This window comes from Malus sylvestris, chromosome 11, assembly GCF_916048215.2.
Source record: "Malus sylvestris chromosome 11, drMalSylv7.2, whole genome shotgun sequence".
NCBI lineage: Eukaryota > Viridiplantae > Streptophyta > Magnoliopsida > Rosales > Rosaceae > Malus > Malus sylvestris.
Genome location: NC_062270.1, coordinates 38,400,793 through 38,408,745, shown reverse-complemented (window position 1 = coordinate 38,408,745; position 7,953 = coordinate 38,400,793). Strand labels below are relative to the sequence as shown.

Sequence of the window (7,953 nt, the reverse complement as noted above, 5' to 3'; positions counted from 1 at the left end):
AGTCATTAATGCTGATATGCTAGAAGGAAGTCAATCAAGCAAAATGTTAGATTACACATGAGCATTGCTTGGCTCCTGGAGGGGAGCATTTCTTTATCAATGTTTATAAAGGAAGGACGGTATGAAGAATATAGAAGAATTACATATAAAATGTTACCAATATGAACTCTAAAAACTGAAATGTTTTAAATAAGTTTTTTTTTTTTCGTAGTTTCTAGTTTTCACTAACAAAAGTTGCCCGCGCGGTGCTACGGGTTTCAAAACCGTTTAAGATGATACTATTGCTTATATGCATATAGTTTAGTAGGTTTAAGTTACAAAGGTAGCTCCATAACATGTTTAATATGCTCCTTGTCTTGTTTAGTATGTTTTATATCCTAAGTCCCTTCACATTCCATCTGTTGAAGGGGTAGTCATCTCGAGTTGTACCTTGAGTCTCCACAACATAGCAAGCATGCAACATGCACTCCCGAAAATTCCTTTCAATAACTCCTTGTGCATTCTACATCCATTGAAGCCTCATAATCAATTAACAATTTAACATAGGATGGAGCACATGGGTAACTAATTAATGCATGAACAATAGTATATGAAATCTATGAATGATATGAATAGGTGAAAGCTTAAAGAATCAGAAGTTTGTAGAGCCATGATGCTTATAGCTCTGCAACTTGTTATACAAAAATTGATTAAGCATGCGTGAAATACTTCATAAAAATTTGAAACTATAGCATGCCTTGGACCATACCACTCAACAGCTATGTTGCCAAAAACAAAATGCCATATACTACCACATAAAGTTATTCATACAAGTGAAGAGCTTGTAACTTGGTTAGTTGAAAGCCCCAAAAGTTGTAGTCCCAAATTCGATTCCCTTGTAACTTGGTTAATTAAAAGCCCCAAAATCTATAGTCCCAAATTCAATTCCCCTTGCCAATATCATTTGTATTAAAAGAAAAAGGTTGGTTCATACATAACAATCAATTAATCATTGTTCATAAAAAAGGGGAACTTATGTATTATGCAATTGGAGGAGAGGAGTTTTGAACTTGGGTCATCTTCCTGAAATGTAACCAAAAAATGATTTCGTATTAGTTAACGAATCCAAGGCTGTAGTCCCCATGAACTGAATACTAAAATGACATGGTCATAAACCTATCAACACCAAAAGTCAAAATATAAGAAAAACCCCAAACTCACAGTCCAACCAATTGCTATAACAGCTTTAAGCTTCTTGTTTATATGCAACAAAACTAATTGTGCAAGAGAACTTCTGCTTTTCTCTTGCTGGACTTATGTAATAATCCACACACTCATCCACATTTGTGAACTTCCGGATAAACCATTAAAAATGTAATTCTCAACAATTATGTGATATATAAGATTTTTCTCTCTATGCATTATCAAATGATTCTTATTTGTGTGCTCTGGTTCTATGTTGAGAGTGCATTCCACGCATCATGAAGTATATATTCCACATGTCATGAATCTATTATGTTGTTTGGATCTGCTTGGCTTTCTTTCTAAGCATGCATCATGATCAAAATTCAATCCAAAGGAAAATACATACATCACGTTTTTTTTTTAAATGCAACAATAGATTACATACAACACACGTTTAAAATTGAAATAAAACCTATTTGACAAAGTAAACAATAGATTACATACAACACAAATTCAATCCAAAGGCAAAATACATACAACACATTTATTTAAACAATGAATTTTTTTCAATTCAATATTTGAGAAAATAAACATACTTACGAGGGTTCTCGAACAGAATCCTCAGACTTTTGGCGGCTACTTTGCAAAAAAAAAAAAAAGTAGGAAAGTTGATAATTTTAGATTGAATTCACAAATCGAAAAAAAAAAGGGAGTGAAAATTGAAATCACTCCAACGTAAAGGTCCAAGAGATTAGATTAGGGTTTAGAAATTGAGGATTACGGAATCTCGCCGGAAACTGAAAATTTTCAAAGAAATTTTTCCATAAACGTATTACCTTTTGCAGGGAAAAGTGGACAACAACTTACCTTTGATTCACCTTAAACCGTAACGAATTGAGGCATGCAACGGGTGATTTTGGTTCCTGACACGAAGGTTACACGACTGGTTGTAACAGCAAGGTCTAATTGCCAGCGTTCAGGTCGGAAACAGTTGGTTGGACTTCGGGCACCAACTTAATAATTGAAAATGGCTAAGAATTTCTAGAAATAGATTTGAGGGCTAGATTGAATGTGAGAGAAGGTTTGTTTTTAGTCGGTTTGTTGGTCTGTAGTCGTCAGAAACGACGAACTCATCGCTGGCCATAGTGGTGAGTCGTGGAGTGAACAGCTGGAGGGAAGGGCGAGAAGGTAGAAAAAGAAAAGGAAAAAAAAAAGTGTGCATATATTGATTCTCAGACAGTGGCAGGAGTGCAATAACAATAATTAAACAAGGGCAAAATCGTCAGTGCACTGTACTTTCTTGTACTGTTCATAAATTTTTCGTCATAATATTAATGTGCGATAAGATTTTGTTCCTTTATTACTTATTATGATATTTTGAAGGGCCCCTATTTTACTTATGAGCCATGTTCTTAAGTCTAACCACATGTTATCTACTTAATCTTATACATTTCTTCTTTATCTCTCTTTATCATGTAGCATGGTCCAACTGTAGCGGAATACCCACACTACGAGCAATTTCCATGAAATACGAGGATGCCAATATTTTTTACTCAAACGGAATACTTTAATCAAACAAGCGAAGATTTAAAAAAATAAAAATAAAAAACCCTTTACCCAATGATAACAATAGCCAAGGATTCTGAGTGTTCCATAAAGACTTCAAATCACTCTTGAAATTGCGTTGCAAGAATCCAGTCAGGGAACTACGCCATTGTTGGAGCCTTGACGGCGAGATGGTCCATGAGTCTTCCATAAAGATGCCAAATCACTTTTCAAATTTCATTGCAAGAATCCAGTCAGGGAACCACACCAGTTTGGAGCCTTGACGGCGAGATGGTCCATGAGTCTTCCATAAAGACGCCAAATCACTCTTCATTTTGTATTTTATTTTTTTCAATAAATTGTAAGAGACTTGTTACATACTTAAATGAACACACATTATATCCTTGTTCCCCCTGTTTTCATTATGTTCCAATACTTTATAATATGTATGTCATTCTATTTTGTAGTTTATGATGAAAGTATATATATTTTAAGTATAAGCAGACACTTATTTACACGAAATATAATAAATTTACTCAAATCCGCCTAGTCCGCCTAGGCGCTCGCCTAAGCCCCGTCTAGGCGCTCGCCTAAGCCCCGCCTAGGCGCTCGCCTAAGCCCCGCCTAGGCGCTCGCCTAAGCCCCGCCTAGGCGCTAGGCCCCAGCCCGCCACTCGACTAGCGCGTAGTGTCTTTTAGAACCATGATAAATATTGTTTAATATCGTTTTAAATGTCAAAGCACATAAATATGGATACAGCCATATTAGCTAGAGTCTAAGTGCTCCCTCTAACCTTCATGCGTCTAAAGTTCGAATTTCATAAATTGTAATTAATTAATACAAAACCGAATATCACTTATCAAAGTGAGGAAATAAAAATTTGACACAATAAAATCCCCAAAGATAATAAAATTAGTAAAACCATGGGAGAGAGAGAGAGAGAGATGGACGATCCATATTGATTATATATTATGAAAGACATATATTTTAGTTATTTTTTATTCATAATCCAGACACATGACGAGAGAACAAGAACATCTAGCAAGGATATCTACATGTGCAAGTTAATACATTGGGCAAATAGTGGACAGTTTCACAGACTGGTTCGTTATTGGTGGCGCCAAACTTTGAGTGGCATCTATCAACACAGGCTAGGTCCGCTACAGTTGTGCACTGGAGGTCTGCTTGCACTGATCTGCATGAGAATATCATAGTTCCCATAGCCTCCATACTAGTAGCTACAGATATGACAATCGAACATCATAAGAATAATTGTTTTAACATGATATTATATATCTAAATATACAAATGTACCATTAGTGTTGGTAAATTAGTCTAATGTTCTTGCAGAAAAATATTATGTACCTGAGCTGAGAAGAATAAGAATGACTAAAAAGCTGAGAAGCGACAATGATTTAGCCATTTTAATAACCTTATTGCTATCGTAGACAAGGAGGAAATCTTACAAATATCTCTATGCTTGTCATTATCATTCCTATGACGTTTTATTTATAGGCTTGAAATGTTGGTGGGGTTTAAGAGATAAATATGGTAGGTAGTAACTTAGTAGGTATTGCTCCACGAACATAGAAATAGGTATCTTAACGAATTCTCTCAAGAAATTAGTAGGATTTTCTCCCTTTTAAATTTCTCTCCTTTTTCCTTTCTTTTTATTTGAATGGTCATAATTAAACCATGTCAACATTTTGTACGTATTGACTTCTTTATAAGGAGAGAAAGACAAGTGAAAGAGAATGGAAAGGAAAAGAAGGGAAATTGAAGGTGAGAGAATCTAGTAAAAAAAGAAATGCATTAATTGTTGGGGTGTGATATCCACACACCCCATTTTACTTCTCACACACCTTTTTAATTTTCGGCCGTCGGATCGGATGAATTGAGAAATTATCAAGAGGTGTGTGAGAAGTAAAATGGGGTGTGTGGATAGCACACCCCTAATTGTTAACGGCGCCTATGTAAGTGAATGTCAAATAAACTTGACAAACATTCCACCAAATACATTCCAAAACAAAAAGTGCTTGTTTAAAAGTGCTTTTAAAATGACTAAAAGCGCTTTTAGAAATATCGATAGTTGAGCATCATAAGAATAATTTTCTCTCATCTCTTAGTGTAAATATATCTTTGCAATAGAGAAAAGAAAAGGATATATATTTTTCTTAACAAAGAAATATCACCTGAACCGAGAAGAACGAAAATGACGAAAAAACCGACCAGCGACATTGTGTTGGCCATGTTATATAAATAGATCGAAGAAGAAAATCTTTCAAATAGGTTCTGGTGATTCCTAACTGTATTTATAGGCTTCAAATTTTGGGTACGTCTAAAGAGATAATAACTATGGAATTGTCGTTGCTCCACATACATATATAGAAACAAGTTTTTGACAAATCCATTCGCATTAATTGGGGATAATAGGCCAAATAAACAGAGTCATATTACTCTTTATTCTCATTAACGTTTCCTACACAATAAAGAAATGACAAACCAACATAATCCCCCTGCCCAGCATCTCCTTCTGTGACTGTACAGGAGACAAATGCTTAGAGATTTTCTTAAAGTGAGATTATTCATGGATTCTATATTTTAGCTCACAGTTTAACGTCAATTTTTATGCTAACCTTATAAAATATTGTGCAAAAAACATAAGGTAGCAGAGAGACCATAAAATAAAATGCTCACTTTTGAGTGAGTCCCTTAGCCTGTACAGGAATATAAACAAGTGTCAAAACAAGCGCACAGTATTTGGTAGACATACATGGTAACTCAAAATTATTGTCTAAACAAGTCGTCAAACAATCCATTATTCATTAACGCTGGTATGCTATAAGGAAGTCAATCAAGCAAAAATAAATAAAATTTATTTAGACGCAAATGTTAGATTACACATGATCAGTATTGCTTGGCTCCTGGAAGGGAGCATTTCTTTATCAATGTTTATAAAGGAAGGACGGTATGAAGAATATAGAAGAAATACATATAAAATGTTACACAAAATGAAATCTAAAAACTGAAAATTTTTAAATAAGTATTTTTTGTAGTTTTTAGTTTTCATTTTGTGTACCACTTCATGTGCATTTCTATCCCCACTTTCTCCTACCAAGCTTGCTCCACCTTTTAATTCGTTCACCAATATTCCACATATTTTCTCGCTCTATATATTAAGGAAAACTAAAAATTAAAGCTAAATGATTTTCATACGGGGCCCTTAGTTTTAATTTTTTATACATGTTAATTGCTAGTAAGAACTGTTCATAAATTTTTCGTCATAATATTTGATGCAGGAAAAAAACCAATTGACCAGGGGAGATAGCCTAGGAATTGCTCAACCAGGGGTAATGGAGCTCACTTAACGTTGCTAATCGTGGATACGCTCACACGACAAAGCCAAATGCTTGATTTTAGAATGACAAATCACTCTCTTCAAATGCACAAGGCAAATATAATTTTTCATTCAAGTCCTCCAAATGATTGTATTACATCAAAATTTAAAGGAAGCATAAATGAATTACAACTTCCTAAAAGACTCTCACCATATTCTAATGGACTTAACAAATTTCTAAGTAATTAAAAGTGCACTGCCATTATTATTCCAATTCCAATTCCTGTGAGCAATTTCCAAGGTTGTAAGCTTGCTCCCCACATCATTCTTGACGCAATAGAGAACCAAAGGACCGAGAGAAATAGAAAGAACGGGGGATAGATACCTGGGAATCACTCAACCAGGGGCAATGGAATCACTCACGTTGCTAATCGTGGATTCACTCGACACAACCAGGTTTCACACTTGATTTTAGAAGGAGGAAACACTCACTTCGATTGCACTAAGCAAATGATATTTTAATTCATTCAGGTCATCCAAATGATTGTATTACATCATAATTTAAAGGAAGCAGAGATAAAGGAAGCATAAATGAATTACAACTTCCTAAAAGACTCTCACCATATTCTAAATGAACTTAACAAATTTCCAAGTAATTAAAAGTGCACTGCCATTATTATTCCAATTCCAATGCATGTGAGCAATTTCCAAGGTTGTATGCTTGCTCCCTTCATCATTCTCCCTTTCTTGAAGAAAATTCATCCTCAAATTTCATTTGGTCTTCCTCGATCTTTCAGATGCCCAACCAATGTTTCCCATAGTAGAGATTTTAGTAAGATAATCACAATTCATACAACATTGCAAAGAGCACAAAATTCATAAAATATTTTCTATTTCCATCGTGTGTAGACTGATCACTTTTTTCTTCCAAAAGAATTGTGATGCATATAGGCTTCCAAACTTATTGCTTCTGGGAGACGGTAAATACTCATGAACAAGAAAAGAAAACTCCAATAATGAGCAAAAGGTAGTTCCTTATCCAAGCATTTTCTCTTAACCAAAGCACGATCAATGAATTCATCCCAAATATAATCATGAAAGCAGAATGCAAGAGATTTCACATTCTTTATAAGTTGTCCATGGGACTCTTCAACCACATCTTCATCACCTTCGTAATGATCATAAACCGGGGCAAAATCCCATTAGGCAAAGTTATCAATGTGGAGCAAAAAATAATCCCAAAAATTCTAGGGGCGACATGTGGACTTTTATTCAAGAATGACAAGATTGCCTTCAATAAATGGGCAGGCTTTTCAGATTCTCCCACGCACAGCTCACATCCCTGAAGGACTCAACAGCTGAACACAACTGCCCACAGCTCATCTGCCCATGGCAAGGAATTAAAGATAAAGATTAATTACCCAAATCCTATCTTTAATACATTCCTAATTGAAGATTGACTCAATCAAGTAAGTAATCCTAATTTAAATCAATTAAGGATTATTACCCTATGATTTCAAGATATTATCTCCTATTAAATATCTTGGGAATATTTAGAGAATATTTCTCCATTAAACCCTATATGGCTGTCCCTAGCCCTATAAATATCCCATATTCTACCAATTTTTCAGGGCTTTTTGCAACCCTAAAAAGCCTTAAACATTTTACTCTCTCAAAGAAACTAACTTAGGCATCAGAGATCCATTGACCTAACCCCCCTACCTCGTAGGCGTGTGAGGCTTAGGTCTTTGATCAAAGGTGTTGATTGTTTTGCAGGTGCATTTTCGTCAAAACTGAAGACGACGGAAATTTGCATCGCCAAATTGGTGCTTTCATTAAGAGTTGATTCAAAATACTCAAAGAAGCTTCTCACATTAGTTTCTTGAACTTTCTGTTACGTTGAATTT

General features: G+C 35.0%; 1 long non-coding RNA gene across 1 annotated transcript; it reads right to left on the bottom strand.

Moving 5' to 3' along the window:
* Positions 1-253: 253 nt before the first annotated feature.
* Positions 254-2,083, bottom strand: LOC126591104 (uncharacterized). The gene is made up of 3 exons (XR_007612257.1): positions 2,032-2,083; positions 1,765-1,803; positions 254-502 (listed from the first exon to the last, which is right to left on the bottom strand). It is a non-coding gene; the product is annotated as an uncharacterized LOC126591104 (long non-coding RNA).
* Between the last annotated feature and the right edge of the window lie 5,870 nt (positions 2,084-7,953).